The sequence below is a fragment of the Talpa europaea genome, assembly GCF_964194135.1.
Source record: "Talpa europaea genome assembly, contig: HAP1_SCAFFOLD_181, whole genome shotgun sequence".
In the NCBI taxonomy this organism is placed as follows: domain Eukaryota; kingdom Metazoa; phylum Chordata; class Mammalia; order Eulipotyphla; family Talpidae; genus Talpa; species Talpa europaea.
In genome coordinates this window covers 59,114-74,100 of record NW_028167940.1, presented here as the reverse complement: position 1 = coordinate 74,100, position 14,987 = coordinate 59,114, and the positions used below count along the sequence as shown (strand labels likewise).

Below are 14,987 nucleotides of genomic sequence, written 5' to 3'. Positions count from 1 at the left end.
CTGGGCCTGGGCATTACAGAGGTGACATCACGCTCAGTCCTTGATGAGGGAAGCCCCTGATGGCGGGTGGATGCTGGCTTCATTCAGAACTAGGCTAGACCTTGAAAAAAAGGAGGGGTGACTTATTGACTGGACACAAAGTCCGATCACTAAGCTGGCGTCCACCTGGGTGAGAAGGTACCAGTGGAGATGCAGGCTGGCTCAGCCCTGGCCACACAGACACACACAGACACACTCAGATGCTCAAGTGCCCGGAGGAGGTGTCCATAAACACTGAGGGCAGAACACAGTCTCCCGGGGCTGGGAGACGGGCCAGGTGTGACCTGTTTCCAGATGAGAGTCACCTGTGGGAGGAAAGGGCCCAGGCCCTTTCCAGGAAAACATAGCTATTAATTTTTTAAAGGTTTATTTATTTATGCATAAAGAACTGGGGTACAGGCCAAAGGTTGGGGGTGGGTGGGTGGAGGATTTACCAGAGACCAGAGACAGAGTGGGGAGCAGAACAGGTGCATCTACTGAAACACGCTGCTGAGGGGAGCAGCGGGGAGACAGAAGAGGTCTGCCTCGCCCTGTGGGTCACTCCCTGGCCGGGGATTGAACTCATGCCTTAGTGGCTGGGGACAGCTTCACAGTGCTGAGACTTAACCCTCGCGCCACCAGGGAGGCCTGGCTATTAATTGTATTTCCTGTGTTTGGCTCAGTGAGCCCCTTCTTACCTGGGGTGTTGAACCTGAAACTTCTAGATCTCAGAGAGCCTGGTGAGTGGAGCTTGCTGAGGCCCTCCCCCAACTCTTGCGCCCCTTTCGCCTAATGGGTTGAAATCACAGTGGTCTAAAAGCCAGGTGGAGCCGCGCACGTTCTTCCAGAAAGCTGTCGTGGAGACGGGAGTGCTCGAAGACAGTCTCTCATGTTCCAGATAGCACCGAGGATTTTCATGCCTTGTCCGCAGTGCTTTCCAAGGTCTCTTCCCCTCCGCAGGCGATGGAGCCCCCAAATGTGTCTGCTGTCACTGAGTTTCAGCTGCTGGGGTTCCAGAACCTTCTCGAGTGGCAGTCCCTGCTGTTTGCCATCTTTCTGTTCATCTACGTGCTGACGGTGGTGGGGAATGTCGTCATCATTGCCGTGGCGAGCCATGACCGGCGGCTGCACACGCCCATGTACACGTTCCTCAAGCACCTGTCCTTCCTGGAGGTCTGGGACACCTCCACCGTCGTGCCGCCGCTGCTCGCCGGCCTGCTGTCCCCGGGCCGTGCCATCTCCTTCCCCGCCTGCATGGCCCAGCTCTACTTCTTTGTGTTTTTCGGGGCCACCGAGTGCTTCCTCCTGGCCACGATGGCCTATGACCGCTACCTGGCCGTCCGCAGCCCCCTGCACTACCCCCTCCTGATGCGCCCCAGACCTGCGCCAAGCTGGTGGCCGTCTCCTGGGTGACCAGGGTGGGCACGGGGTCCTGCCCTGCCTGATGATCTTCAGGCTGGACTTCTGTGGCCCCAACCGGATCAACCACTTCTGCGACCTGCCCCTCCATGCGGCTCTCCTGCTCCCGCGTCTACCTCACCGAGATGGTCATCTTCGCCCTGTCCATCGCCGGCTGCGCGTGTGCCTCCTCCCCACCCTCGTGTCCCACGTCTTCATCGTGGCCGCCATCGTAAGGATCCCCTCCGCCTCCGGCCCGCGAAGACCTTCTCCACGGCGGCTCCCACCTGGCCGTGGTCACCACCTACTCCAGGACCACGATCTCCATGTACGTGCGCCCCAAAGCCCACCTGTCCCCTGAAATCAACAAGATCATTTCCGTCTTCTACACCGTGGTCACCCCACTGCCGAACCCCGGCATCTACAGTTTGAGGAACAAAGACTTCCAAGAGGCCATCAGGAAAGTGATGATGAGGAGGGGCCGCGTCTGCGGCCTCAGAGCACAGGGCAGCTTCTCGCTCAGGTGCGGCCAGTGGGCGGGGCCAGGCGCGGCCCAGTGCGGTGGGGCCCTCGGCGGGCGCTGCCCGGGCTGCAGCAGGTGGGGGCTGCTCCCCGCCCCCCCCCAGCCCGCCGGCCGCTCGCTGCGGCCCCTGCCGGCCCTGCTGTCCTCGCTCTGCCCTCCGGGGTCCCGCCGTGTGGCCGCGGGCTCCGCACGTCCCGTCCCCGTGCACGGCCGGCCCGAGCTCGTGGGGCCGCGGACAGAAGCCGCCCGGGGGCCCGCGCGGGGTGTCCCGGCGTCGCCCCGGCCCGCGGCAGGCGGCCCAGGGGCGCTTCCAAACGCCAGGCTGGTCTGCAGAGACTCAGATCCCGGGTGTGTGTTGAATGGAATCTTAGGAAAAGCAGTCACAGCGGGAGGAGAGGGCGGGGCGGGTGAAGGGGGCAGAGGCGAGAGACGGACGGGCGGGGGGGGAGGGGGGAGGAGGGAACCGAGGGGGAGGGCGGGAGGGGCGGGGGGGGCGGGGGAGGGACAGGCCGCCGTGGCCCGCGTGGCCGCCCCGTGCAGCTGCCGTCCCCGCCGACTCTGGACCCGCCGTCGACGCGCTGCTGCTGACCGGCTGCCCCTGCCCCTCCCCGGGTGCCTGTCCCCGCCGGCGTGGGGGCCGGGGCGGCCTGGGGCGTCTCTGCCTCGGTGGCGTCTGTCTCCGGCCTGCAGCGGAGGCCGGCAGTGCCCGCGGCGCCCCCGCCGCCCTCCAGCTCGCCCCGGCCCCAGCGCGGGCCGCCGAGCTGCTCCCGCCTCCCCGGGCCCGCCCCCCAGGACGTCGTCGGGCCCGGGCGAGGCCTTCGGGCCGGGTGAGCGTGGACCAGGGCAGCGCGCGAGGGAGGCGGGGGACGGGCGGGCGCGGACCCGCCGCCCAGAGGCCCGAGAGGCCGAGGCCGGGGCCCGCCAAGGGGCAGCGCGAGGGCGCACGGGGCGGCGGACGCCCAGGACCGGCCAGGGCCCCCCGGCCGCCGCTTCCCGCCCGCCGCTCACCGCGGGCGCCGGCCAGCCACGGGGGCCGCCGCGGGCCGCTCGGCGAGAGACACCGGCGCCCGCAGCTGCGTGAGTGGTGGGGCGACACCTGCAGCAAGCAACGCCCTGAGACCCCGGGGAGCCTTCGGGGGCAGCCAGAGAAGAGGCGGGGCCTGCAGCCCGCGCCCCCGCCCGTATCCGAGCGCCGCCAGCCCTGCTTATAGCTGCTCTCAGGCTGCCCCGCCCACACAGCTGATTGGACTGTTTTTCAATCCTGCGGCTGATTGGACCGTTTAGCACCAGTCAGCTGGTAGCTCACACCTGATTGGGCCAGCCCACAAGCCGGGAAGCACAGGTTGCATAAAAAGGCGCTGAGGCGCCGGTCGGCTCTGGCCCCGCTGCCCGGATGCCAGGGCCGGGCGTGGGGCGGGGCTTGGCCAGGCTCTGCGGGGAGTAGCGGGAGGGGTGACCCGCCGCGCCCGGCGATGCCCAGCGGTGGTCAGCGGCCTGCCAGGCCAGCGCTGTGGGCCTGTCCCTGACCCCCTGCCCTGGCGCCCGCTGTACGGGGAGCAGGCGGGGCTCCCTGCGGACCGAAGAGAGACCTGCGGGCTGAGGCGGGGCTTCCCCGGGTCAGGTCGGGGTGGCGCTGGGGCTCGGAAATCCTCGGGGTTCCCGGGAACAGGACGCGCCCCTGAGCTAACCTGGGGCCGGGCCGGGGCTTCTCGGGCTTGACTGAGCGCGGGGCCGGGGCGGGCGGCTGCGTGGACCTGCTGGGCGGGGGGTGAGGGGCGGGCGTGGGGGCTCCGGGGGCGCCATCCCGCGGCAGCCGGGACGCACGGGGCCCTGCGGGGCCGGGAGACGCGTGGGTCGCGAGGAACGCTGCGAAGGCGAAGGCGCCCGCGCGGGCTGCGGGTCGGGCGAGGGGCGCGGCGGGGGCGCCCGGGGTGCCCGAGTCCTCGGCGGAGGGGCGTCCCGGCGCCCGGCGCCCCCGCCGAGCCCGCACCGAGGCCTGAGGACGCGCGGGCGCGGTGCCCGGTTCCGCCTGGCGAGTTGCCTGCGTCCGCCCTGGCGCCGCGGTCCGTGTCCTGGGCGCCCGGGGCGCAGCCCCCCGCCCCCGCTCTTTGGGGCACGGAGTTCTGTGACACCAGCCCCGTCGCCCGAGCCCGTCCCCCGCGAGGTCCGGCTCCGCGCGGCCGGGGCGGGGGGCGCAGCCCAGGTGGCCAGGGGCGCTGCTTCCCCCTGGGCGCGCCGACCCCGGAGCCGCCGGGAACGCTCCTCCGCCGGCGGGGGCCGCGGGGCGAGCCGGGCCTGACCCCCGGGCGGGCGGACGCGCCCTGGGCGCTGCCCTGTCCTCTGCAGCCAGCCCGGCCGAGCCGCGGGCCCGGGATGTTCTCGGAGGCTCGGACGCGCGCCCGCCCGCCCCTCGGGCTTCTCTGCGGCCCTGGAGGAGGGTCCTCGCCGGCCGGGCCGGACAGGCGGCAGACGGACCCAGGGGCCCGAGGAGCTGAACCTGCGGGGCGGGGGCGCCTCGGGAAGCACCCGCGGTTTTTGAAAAAAGACATTTATTTATTTATTCATGCGCACAAGAGCCGGGGTGCAGCCAGCGGCAGGGGTGGGGGTGGCGGTGGGGAGACTCCCCAGGACAGCGAGGGGCGGAGCGGGCGGATGGGCTGAGGCGCCGCTGCGGGACGGCGGGGCCGGAGCGTCGGCTGCCCCTGGGGTCTGCGCCTGGCCGACCCACTCGGCGCCCGCCTGAGCCTCGGCCCGCGCGCCCTCGGCGCTTCCCGCCTCGGAGCTGGACTTGGGGACTCTGGGGCGCGTCCCTTAACGCCCGCCTTGGCGCTGCTTCTCCTGATTTTCCCTGCAGCCCCCCACCCCTTGCGTGGAGGGGACCCCGCTGCGCCCACCCCGCCTGCGTCCAGTCCTCCGGGCGCGTGACCCGCGAGGGGGGTGGTGCGCGGGGAGCGCCAGAGCCCCTCGGAGCGGGGGCCTGGGCCTGGGAACTGAAGCGGTGGGCGGAGGACACTCGTCTCAGGGGCGTCCCGTTCACCCCTCACGTTGGGTCCTCACCGGACACACCCCCTTCTGCTAGCTGGTTCCCCTCACCGCCCCCCTCCCCATCAGCTCCTGGCGGGACCTTCCCCACAGGGGACAGACAGAGGCTGCCAGGGAGCCGAGGGGCCCCTTTGGTGTCTGCAGCGCGCGCCAGCGCCTCCTCCGCGGCTCCTCACCCGGGCGCCCTGGCAGGGTGAGCAACGAGTGCGCACCCCGGTCCGCCCCATCACCCCCTCCCCAGCGCGCCCTGCTCTGGGGCTCCCCTGCGGGGCGCGGCCATAGTTTCGCAGTTGAGCGTGGCCCCACGATGGGTCTCAGTCCCCCAGGCCCCCCCCTCCGTCACGGGTGCCCCCAGGCGCCCCAAGGAGCCCAGGAAGACCCCGGGCGCGCCGCGGGCGCTGAGGAGGCGCCCAGTTCGCCTAATGAGCCCTGGGCCTCACAGGGGCGGTTTGGAAAGGGGGGGCTCCGCGCTCCGCTGTCCCCAGCGCGCCTCCCCTGCGCTCCCTCCGCGCGGCCGGGATAGCTGTGCCCCAGGATGGGAGGAGACCCCGGGGACCCCAGGGGCGACCACAGACACCAGGAGGGCTCCGGACTCGCCTGAAAGACCGACCTGCGCCGTCCCCGGCTCGAGCTGCTGTCCCGGGTCCCATGGGGACTCCAGCAGGGCGCGGAGTCCCCAGCCCGGACCCGGGCCCGGTGGGCGGAAGCGCCCCCCCAGCCCCCGGCCCACACCCGCGCAGGGGACGGGCAAGGCCGCCTTACCGGGCGAGGGGAGCGGGGCGGGGAGCCTTGCGGTCAGCGCCGAGCTCCCCGGCCGCGGTCACCCCGTCCCCCCAAGACCGTAGTCACCTCCCCGCCCCGGGGAATCCCTCGCGTCCACCGCGCCCCTCACTGACGGGACAGGGGTCGCTGCCCCCCCAACCCAGGGCGGGCCCTGACCAGGGGAGGCGGCGTCTACGCGGACCGGTCTCCCGCGGGGTACCCGGCCTGGCGGGGGCGGCGGCCTGAGGCTCCTCCCCTGCCTCGAGTGTGGCCCCGGGCTCCTGCACCACACGGACTCCAGATGGCGGGGGTGTCGGCTCCCTGCTGCGCATCCTCCCTCCTCTGGGCTCCTGCCCGGCTGTCGGCTCCCCGAGAGGGCGGGATGGGGGCCCAGGGGGGCCCTGGAGGGGCCGAGAGCGCGGGCAGGCCCAGCGCCCAGGGATGGCCGGTCCACGCCGGCCGGGGCGCCACACCTGCTGGACGCACGGCTGGGCGGCTCTGGGGCCTGAGCCCCTGGGCAGACGAGCAAGGTCCGGGAAGTGGGGCGCGCGCAGAGCGGCGCGGGGTGCGGGCCTTTCCTAAACCGCGGTGCAGCAGGGTCAGCCCAGGACGCTGCCCGCGGCGGAGCTGCCCCTGCCGCGGGCCAGGAAGGGCCGGGAGCCCTGGAAGCTGCTCGGCTCCGGCTCGGGGGCGGCCCTCGAAGGGCGGGGCCGGGAACCCCCCTTTCCGGCAGCTGTGGGGCCGGCGGGGCAGAGCTGGTGGGTGGGTGGCAGGCGCTGCCAGGGCAGCAGAGCCATGGTGGGGGGAGGGGGTGGCCTGGCGCTCCAGCTCGATTTCAGCTTCGGTCTCCACAGTGACCCACGCCCCTGCGCGCGCGAGAAAACAGGAGGCGAGTTCTGCTTCCCGCGGTCCAGCTTCTTGTGGTCAATAATTATCTTCCTTCCTTTTTAGCTTTTGATACTTTCTAGTGAATTTAAGTTCGTAATGTATTTCTTGACCTTCTATATCAACAGTTGGAATGTACGACTTCTGGCACATTGAGAATTTATAAAAATGTTATTTAATACCCACAACTGTGCTAGCAGCAAGTTAACATGATAAAAAGAAATAGTGAGATAAATCATTTAGTAACGCCAAGTAAGAAAAAAAAATCAGAAATCAATGGTTTTAATTGTGATTAAATGTTTGAATTCATACAACTCAAAGCAGTTAATGTTTTATTAACTTATATATCTAATTACGTTGTACAAGGTTGGCAAAAATGTTGGCAGTGAAGAGTATGTGTTTAGAATGGTCTGATCCAGTTTCTTGTTCAATACACACACTGGATTCTCATTATATTCCATAACGTTTATTGACCAGTGTAACAGCATCATGAATTAATGTTAAGAGTCACTTATCAGCACTAAAAATAAAAAGGCCAATCACTTAAAAGAGCAGTAGGCCGTTGTCAGCCCAGAAGCTCAAAGGTCAGGATTCTGCCACCTCTTCTACCGCCCCTGGCTGGTCTCCAGATTTGCCTGGTTCCACCTGGAACTCCCCCGGGCTGGACGCAAGGTTAGCCTGACTCAGCCCCTCCCAGGTGAGTGAGAGTGACTGAATGTCTGATATCCAATTGGAACTGCATTTCATCATGAAATATTTGGTGTGAAATTTTCAAGTATGGAACATCACAGATGGGAAAGTAAAGGATGATGCAGTCAGCGGAGAGGAGTTGAGGCCAGACAGCAGCCACACCCACGGGGCACTTCACTTCCCAAATGAGATCTTCTTCAAATCCTTTGCATGTCTATGAACACACCAAATGATAGTGTTACTTTTTGCGCATAAATCCGATGGCTTTTTTCACTTCAACGAGTTCATAAAAATGCAGACACTCTGTGTGAGATTCCTGTTGATGACCTGCCCAGCCAGGGCATTGTCCTGCCATTCCCACCCGCCCACTCTAGGTGATGAAATAAATGGGGACAACACTCCTGTGAAGTGTGGTGTGAGTCATGGATGGCATCCCTAACACATTTCTAGGAATATTAGATACGAGGTAGACTACTAGCTACCGTTTTGTTTTGAGCAGATTGTTTCTCAAAAATTCCCACCCAATGATTTTTGTAATATTTTAGTAATTATACTGCACAGGAACTTAACTTTCTTATTTCTGCTGTCCACCAAGCGCTGAGTGTGTTTATGGTAAATGTGGTGACACCCATACCAGAGCTTCCAGAGGGTCTCCACCACATCACGTGTGTGGGTCCTTCTCTACAGTGGATCGCAACTGCTCAGATTCTAACTTGGACCCTAAGACCTTGTTTATGCTGTGAAGGCCTCACTCACTAAGTACAGGGGCCTCTGTCCTACCATGACCCCTGATCCCACATGTGACCGTGAGGGTCAGTGACATTAGAGGGGAAGCCGCCTTAGAGACTGGAGATGCTGCCCCAGGGACAACTAAGATGACAACAGATGAAACTGCTGCTGACAACTGCTGACAACTGAGATGAAACCCAGCCATCTTCTCTCTTGGCCGGGAGCTACAGAAATGGAGAACAGCAAAGAGTGGCTGAAAGTTCAGTTACTCCAGTATACACGGAATATCACATGGCACCTAAGAGGTAAAAAGAGCAACAACTAAAACTAAGGGTATATGAAGTTATGTTAATATGATGATGGTAAAGGGAAATGTATAATTATTGTGACAAAAATCCACAGCATTTGCTTTTATATATTCTCTTTAAAAATGATTTCTTTCCTTATTAAACTACCATTTTACTTGCTCTCAAGTAAAATGAGCGGGAATGAACGTTTACAAAGGAAATTAAACCCTCTTGATAGAGCATGGTCAGTGGTCAGATTGTATAAGTGGGGAATTAGCCTGCAATCATATGTGCTTTCCTCCCTTCTGGTCCTCTTTTATGGCCACTTTCTTCTTCGGGTAGTTTGCTGGAGTCGTCCGTTTATCTTCCGTGTCCCAGTTCTCACTGGGACCTGGCGCTTTTCCTCCCTATTAACTTTTTTGAATGGGAGATCTTACTCACAGCGTCTTCTCGCCGCCATGTTGCTCCGCCCCTCCTGTTAGAATTTTTTAATGTCTTCCGTGACCTTGCTCTTCCCTCCTCTTGGCTCCCTGAATCTCTCTGATACCCCAGCATTCGGGAACTGAGGGGGGATATTCTGGATATGTAGCCTGGCCTCCACTTAACAATCTCCCCCAACTCTCTGCCATCCGCAGCATCAAGACAAGACCTGTAGGACCTTTAATGGAAAGGAACTTTAATACAGTTAGTGTGCAACAAAGACAAAGGAAAGAATAAAGTTTCCAAATCAAGCACCCAAAGTCACCATCCCCTTGTGGGTAAATGTTCAGCCAAACAGGGTTGGCCCAAGCAGGGCCTGAAAGCCTGTTACTGTCTAAAGCACCTCCTGGCGGGGACCCATAGAAAAGGGGGGACAGGGCTGACAAGTCTGGAAGGAAAAGAGCAAAATCAAGGTAGAAGCTGCCATTGTCACCTCCCATGGATTTCTCACCCACACCTGTGTAACCCAGTCCAAGGCCAAGAAGCAAGCGCAGCTTCTTCACGTGTCTCTGCCCCATGTGCCTCCCCCAGGTCTCCTTCTGGCTCCATCCTGCTTCCATCCTCCTCAGCCTCCTCTCCAGATGCTTCTTTCTGTTCAGCTTCACCCTCCTTAGATGGGGCAGGAACCTGGACCCTCCCCTGGGTACCCCCCCATTACAGTCCTCTCCGTCACCAGCATGTACATGTGTGTGGTTGACACAAGCCCTGCAAGGACGGGCAAGGCCCCGGATGTGCACAGTTCCCTGGGCAGTTACAGGCCAGCACTGCTGCATCTCCCTAGGGGAGAGAGACGCTCCAGCTCCCCAGTGAGAGCCCTTGTCACCCACACAGACCTTCCCCCTCAGTGTCCCCTGTGCCGCCCCTTCCCTGCCCGGTCCTCTCTGGCTCTCCCTGCACCCCTTTCCGCCTCTGTCCCCTAAAGTCCCCATTTCCATCCTCTGCTTTTCCAGGAGTCTCCCCATCCTCCTAGCCAGTGCCCTGGGGGCTCTCCTAGGCCCCTCCCCTCATCCAAGGATGGAGAATGTCAGGTGATTCCCAGGAGGAGGGGCTTTCATCCTTGGAAGCAGAGGAAGAAACAAATTCAGGGACCCAGGAATCTAAGTTTCCATCCCAAGAGACTGAGGCGACCTATATATTTGGGGATTTGCCCAGAACCTAGGAACCAGTTGTCATGTCCTGAAGACCACTGGAGACTAAAAAGGACACTTAATCTGACACAGCACTTGGACACCCCCTTGTGAGCAGATCCCTGTCCTGCCGCTGGGGGCCCAGGGAGCCTGGGGAGGGCCTGGCTGAGCAGGACAAAGGGCGGCTCTGGGCTCCTGTGCTCAGCCCTGTGGCCACACGGGGGCGCTGCCGCGCTGCTCCGGATTCTGGTGGAGCCTCCAGGACGGGGCGGGGGCTGAGGTGGCCAGAGTTGGGGGTCCTGGAGGGCGGCGTCCTGGGGGTGAGATGCTCTGTGAGGAGTCAGAGCAGCAGGGCTCAGAGGAAAGGAGACTCCGGAGCCTGCCCTGTGTGTGAGGTTTCCGTCTTTTCTCCCAGAACCCCTCTCTCCAGGCCCCGGATGATGATGCCTGGGAAAACTGGAAAAGAGAAAATTTTTCACTTCTACAACCTATTCAATATTGAGGGCATTACAAAAAAATAACATTTAGGGCCTCCCTGGCGGTTCAAGGGGTTAAGACGCAGCACTATGCAGCTATCCGCAGCCACTGCGGCATAAGTTTGATTCCCCAGCCAGGAAGCTGCCCACATGGCGCAGCAGACCTCTCCTGACTCGCTCCCTTCTCCCCTCAGCAGTGTATTTCAGTCGGTCTGCCTGTTCTGCTCCCCACTCTGTCTCTGGTTAATCCTCTCACCTCCACATTTCTGGCCTGCACCCCAGTTCTTGTATGCATAAATAAATCTTCATAAAAAAATAAATTGATCTTTAAAAAAAAACATTTAAAGAATACTGTTAGATTTATAGAAAAGTTGCAAAGGTAGTACAGGTATTGTTTATCCCACACCATTTCCATTTTGTTAACATCCTACATGAATACTTTTATTTTTTTACAACTAATGCAGCAATGTTGACATAATTACTAAATGCCATACTTTCATTAGTTTTTGCTAATGTCCATTTTATTCTCCATAATCTCATCCAGTTTGCCTGGATGACAGTTTCTCAGACTTTCCTTGTTTTTAAAACATTGACACTGGTGAAGAGTGATGTTTGGGAGAGGTGTTGGGATCACAAGTCTTGGGTCACCTCTAAGAAAAGCTTCACCAGAGTCCTCCTTTCAGTGGCTTGTGGGCACACACACACACACACACACACACACACACACACACACACACACAAGGAAAGAAGAAGCAGCTGCAGATGCCGGCAGGTAGGAGGAACTGCCCCTGGAGTGGGCGGGTGTGTGAGGAGAAGCCTGCAGGCCCCAGGCGGAGCCTTGGGAGCAGAGCTGTGTCTTCCCAGGGCAGAAAGGGCCCTGAGGTAGTGTTCTGGTTGGGAGGGCTCATTCCTTTGTGGGATTGTCATCTGTCATTAAATTAATTACTTCTATGGTGTGACTAGGCTGATTTGTCAGGAGCAGCGAGTCTCTGCAAAGGCTCCATCCCTGTATCCCACCTCTACTCTGCGCCTCCTTATACTTCCTGCAGCATCTGATACTTGCTATATCAGTTGGCCCAAAACAATTTTTATTTCTATAGTTGGTTTAATAACTGTGCTAATCACTTCTACCTCCACCTCTAGTTTTTTTTTTTTTTAAAGATTTATTTTATTTATTTATGCAAGCACTGGGTACAGTCAGAAGTGCGGGAGGGTGAGAGAATTCACCAGAGCCAGAGCAGAGAGCAGACAGGCAGAAGGACCGAAGTACACTGCTGAGGGGGAGCAGCGGGCGGCAGGAGAGGTCTGTGTGCCATGTGGGACCCTCCTCCAGTGGCCGGGGAGCAGCCGGGGATCGAACCAGCGCTACAGAGGCTGCGGGCAGCTTCATAACCCAGCGCTCAACTGCTGCACCACTGGGGAGGCCCTCCACCTCTAGTTTCTGGTCATGTGACCCCTGCACCCTAAATTTTCTACTCTTAGCCACCATCAAGGAGCACTGCTCAGGACTATTGTTCTTCAACTTAGGGTTTTGTTTTTTTTTTTTTTTGACTGGGACTCTGGGTTTAGGGAAGCAGACCCCAGGGGTGCAGGGCCATTGTCCACTCAACACGTCAGTGCTCATCATGTCCACCTGACTCATCACTGATGGTGTTAACCTTCAATGCCAGATTAAGGCAGTGTTACCCAGATACCACCTTACACCTGTGAGAATGACCCATTGAAGTGTGTGGAGAAAAAGGAATTCTGGTGGTGGGTCAGAATGGAGACTAGTCCTGTTAGCCAGCAGAATAAGGGGTTCTTAAACCTGTGCACTCCACATGAGTTATGTCATCAGCTGCATAAAGACAAAACATACTCTAATGCATAACACCTTCGTTAGAAAAGAAAATTAATACAAATCAGTGTGCAATAGAGAATTAATGTGCAATAGCAAAAGAGAAGAAAAGGAATATAGGTAGAATAGTTCCCAAGTGAAGCACCCAAAGTTACCCGTCCCCTCATGGGTAAATGCCCAGCCAAACAGGCTTGCCCAAAGCAGGCCAGCTGAGGCCCAAAGGCCTGCCACAAGGTGAAGGCATCTAGTGGTAGAGACCCATGGGACAGGGGTAGGAAATGCCAGACAAGTCTGGAAGGAAAAGAGAAAAGTCAAAATCCACAAAAACATAAGAGCAGCCATTGTCAGCCTCCCCTTGAGTCTCTCATGCACGTCTTTGTCTCTTTCACGTGTCTCTTTCCATGTCCCCAACTCCTTGGCACAAGTCCAAGCCTGAGGAGCCAGAGTGGCTTCTTCTTGGAATGTCTCTCTGCTCCATGCGCCTCCTCCAGTCTCCTCTCCCCATCGTGCTCCACGTCTTCCTCCTCTTCCTTGGCTTCTCCTCCCTGCTCAGCCCCACCTTTCCTGGGGCGGGGCAGGACACCTGGAACCTCCCTTTTCTATGGAGAGCACATGGTACAGTCCTGCCCCTGTGGAGAACAAACGAGGGTTCCTCAAAATATTCAAAATAGACCTGTCACCCGGTCAGGGACTCCATTCCTTGGTATTTATCCAAAGAAGGTAAAACACTAATTCCGAGGAATATGCGCCTCCTATGGTCACTGCAGCGCTGTCCACCATAACCAAGCTATGGACACAACCTAAGTGCCCAACGGCAGAGGAGGGGATAAAGAACACAAGCTTTATACCCAGTGGAATACTACCCAGCCGTGAAAAAGATGGAATATTGAATTTGCAACAACATGGACAGATGTGGATGGGATGACGCTAAGTGCTGCACCTCCCCCTGCAGTGACCTTTTGCACAGTCTCTCAACCCTGAGACGGCCTCATCGTTCACTGCTGTGCTGGTCCGCGGCAGCTAAGTGAAAAAGTTTGGAGGCGAAAGTTAAATACTGGATGATTTTATTCATATGTGAAATATAAAGAAACAAAGCAGGGACTGGTAAAACTAAACCAAAACAAACTCTAGAACTGTAACTGCAAAACTGAAGCTATGGGGTGGGTGAGAGCAAGAAACAAGGTAGGAAGAGGGTCCCATGGACTGTGGTGGAGGACTATGGGGGCCCTTAGGTGGGTGGGAAGTGATAATGAACATCTGAAGAGGGTGACCCTGTGCCTCGCACACATGCAGTGTGTAAACCAGTGTTACCTCAACTGAATAATACAATGAGGGGAAAAAAGAAAAGTTCTTAAGCAAAAGAAAAAAATTAACTGGTCTTCTCCATCAATCACCGGCCTCAGGACTTTGCCTTTGCCTCCTCACTGTCATGCAGGCTGAGGGGCTGGTTTTCCACAAGGGCAGAGGCAGGAGGTACAGGGACTCCTGGGGCTGCTCAGACACCGCTGGGTAGAGACACTGCAGAGAGGGCGGCTCTGAGGGGATCCAGAGACAGAGGGTTAGAGTAACCCCAGTGCTGAGGGAGGATCTGGTTCCCAAGGAGAGGGGAGTGTGTGTGTGTGTGTGTGTGTGTGTGTGTGTAACAGCAGAGACAGGATACACAACATAAGATGATGGGAAGTCAATTAACATCAAGCTCCAGAATAAATTAATTCAAATCACACACAGAGTAGAGAGTGTCAGAACAACAACTCAGTAAATACAGTTCCACGGAGAAGCAGTTTTTGAGCAGGACTGAAAAAGCATTGGGCCTGAAGAGGAGGAGGAGGTTTAGAAATACCTAATGTTTGGCTTGAGGTGGAAGGAGCTGGGCAGGAACCCCTCCAGGCCCCGCCCACAATATGGTGGCACCTTCACCCTGACAGCTCCCTCCCCCAAACCCCAATTTTTCTCTCCTTTGGAGTCACCATAGAAAACCCACTGGCCTCAGAGTTAGGGAGAACCATGGGCTGCAGCTACTTTCTCTCTAGACCAGAGCTGGAGGGAGCCGCACAGGGGGAGGGGGGAGTGTGTGCCCTGCTGGCCTGGTCCAGGGGCAGGATTAGCCCAGGTCACCCCAGTTACTGAGCTGAGCCTTTGTCCACAGTCCAGGAAGGGAGGGAGAGATGGAGCAGGGTCTGCCTCAGCTCCTGGAGGAAGGTGTAATGTTAGGTGGGTGAACTTAGGTTTCTTTCTCATTCTGGGCTCCTCCATCTCCCCAGATATACCCCTCCATGTGTAGCAGGGAGAGGATCTCAGATAAACCCAGGCTGGATCCCGCACCTCCCTCCCCACTATCGTGTTCAGGATGAATCCCCTTGTATTCATGGCCACACTGGAGGAGAGCACAGAAAGTTAAGTATTATTATTGTATTCGCAAGTGATTAGAAGTAAGATTTTTTTACTATAAATGCTCTTTTATTTTTGTTGTTGCTGTAACAGTGCTGTGCAATCAGAAAAAAACCTGGGAGAGGGAGAAAGTGTGGACTTGAGTTTTCATGATGCAAACAAAAAAAAAAAAAAAAAAGGAAAAAAAGCCAAAAATGAAAATAAGACAAACATGGATTATTCAGTTTAACCCATGACACCCTGGAAGTTGCCAGATATCATGATCCCAGAGCAATTAATGTCTGTGGGGAGTGAGACTCAACACCCCGGCCCAGGAAACACAGTGCGGGATGCAGGGCTCTGACC

General features: G+C 58.7%; 1 pseudogene across 1 annotated transcript; it reads left to right on the top strand.

Moving 5' to 3' along the window:
• The first annotated feature begins 981 nt into the window (after nucleotides 1-981).
• Nucleotides 982-3,020, top strand: LOC311188088 (olfactory receptor 11L1-like; annotated as a pseudogene). The gene is made up of 2 exons: nucleotides 982-1,939; nucleotides 2,732-3,020. The product of its transcript is annotated as an olfactory receptor 11L1-like (transcript).
• Nucleotides 3,021-14,987: the final 11,967 nt, after the last annotated feature.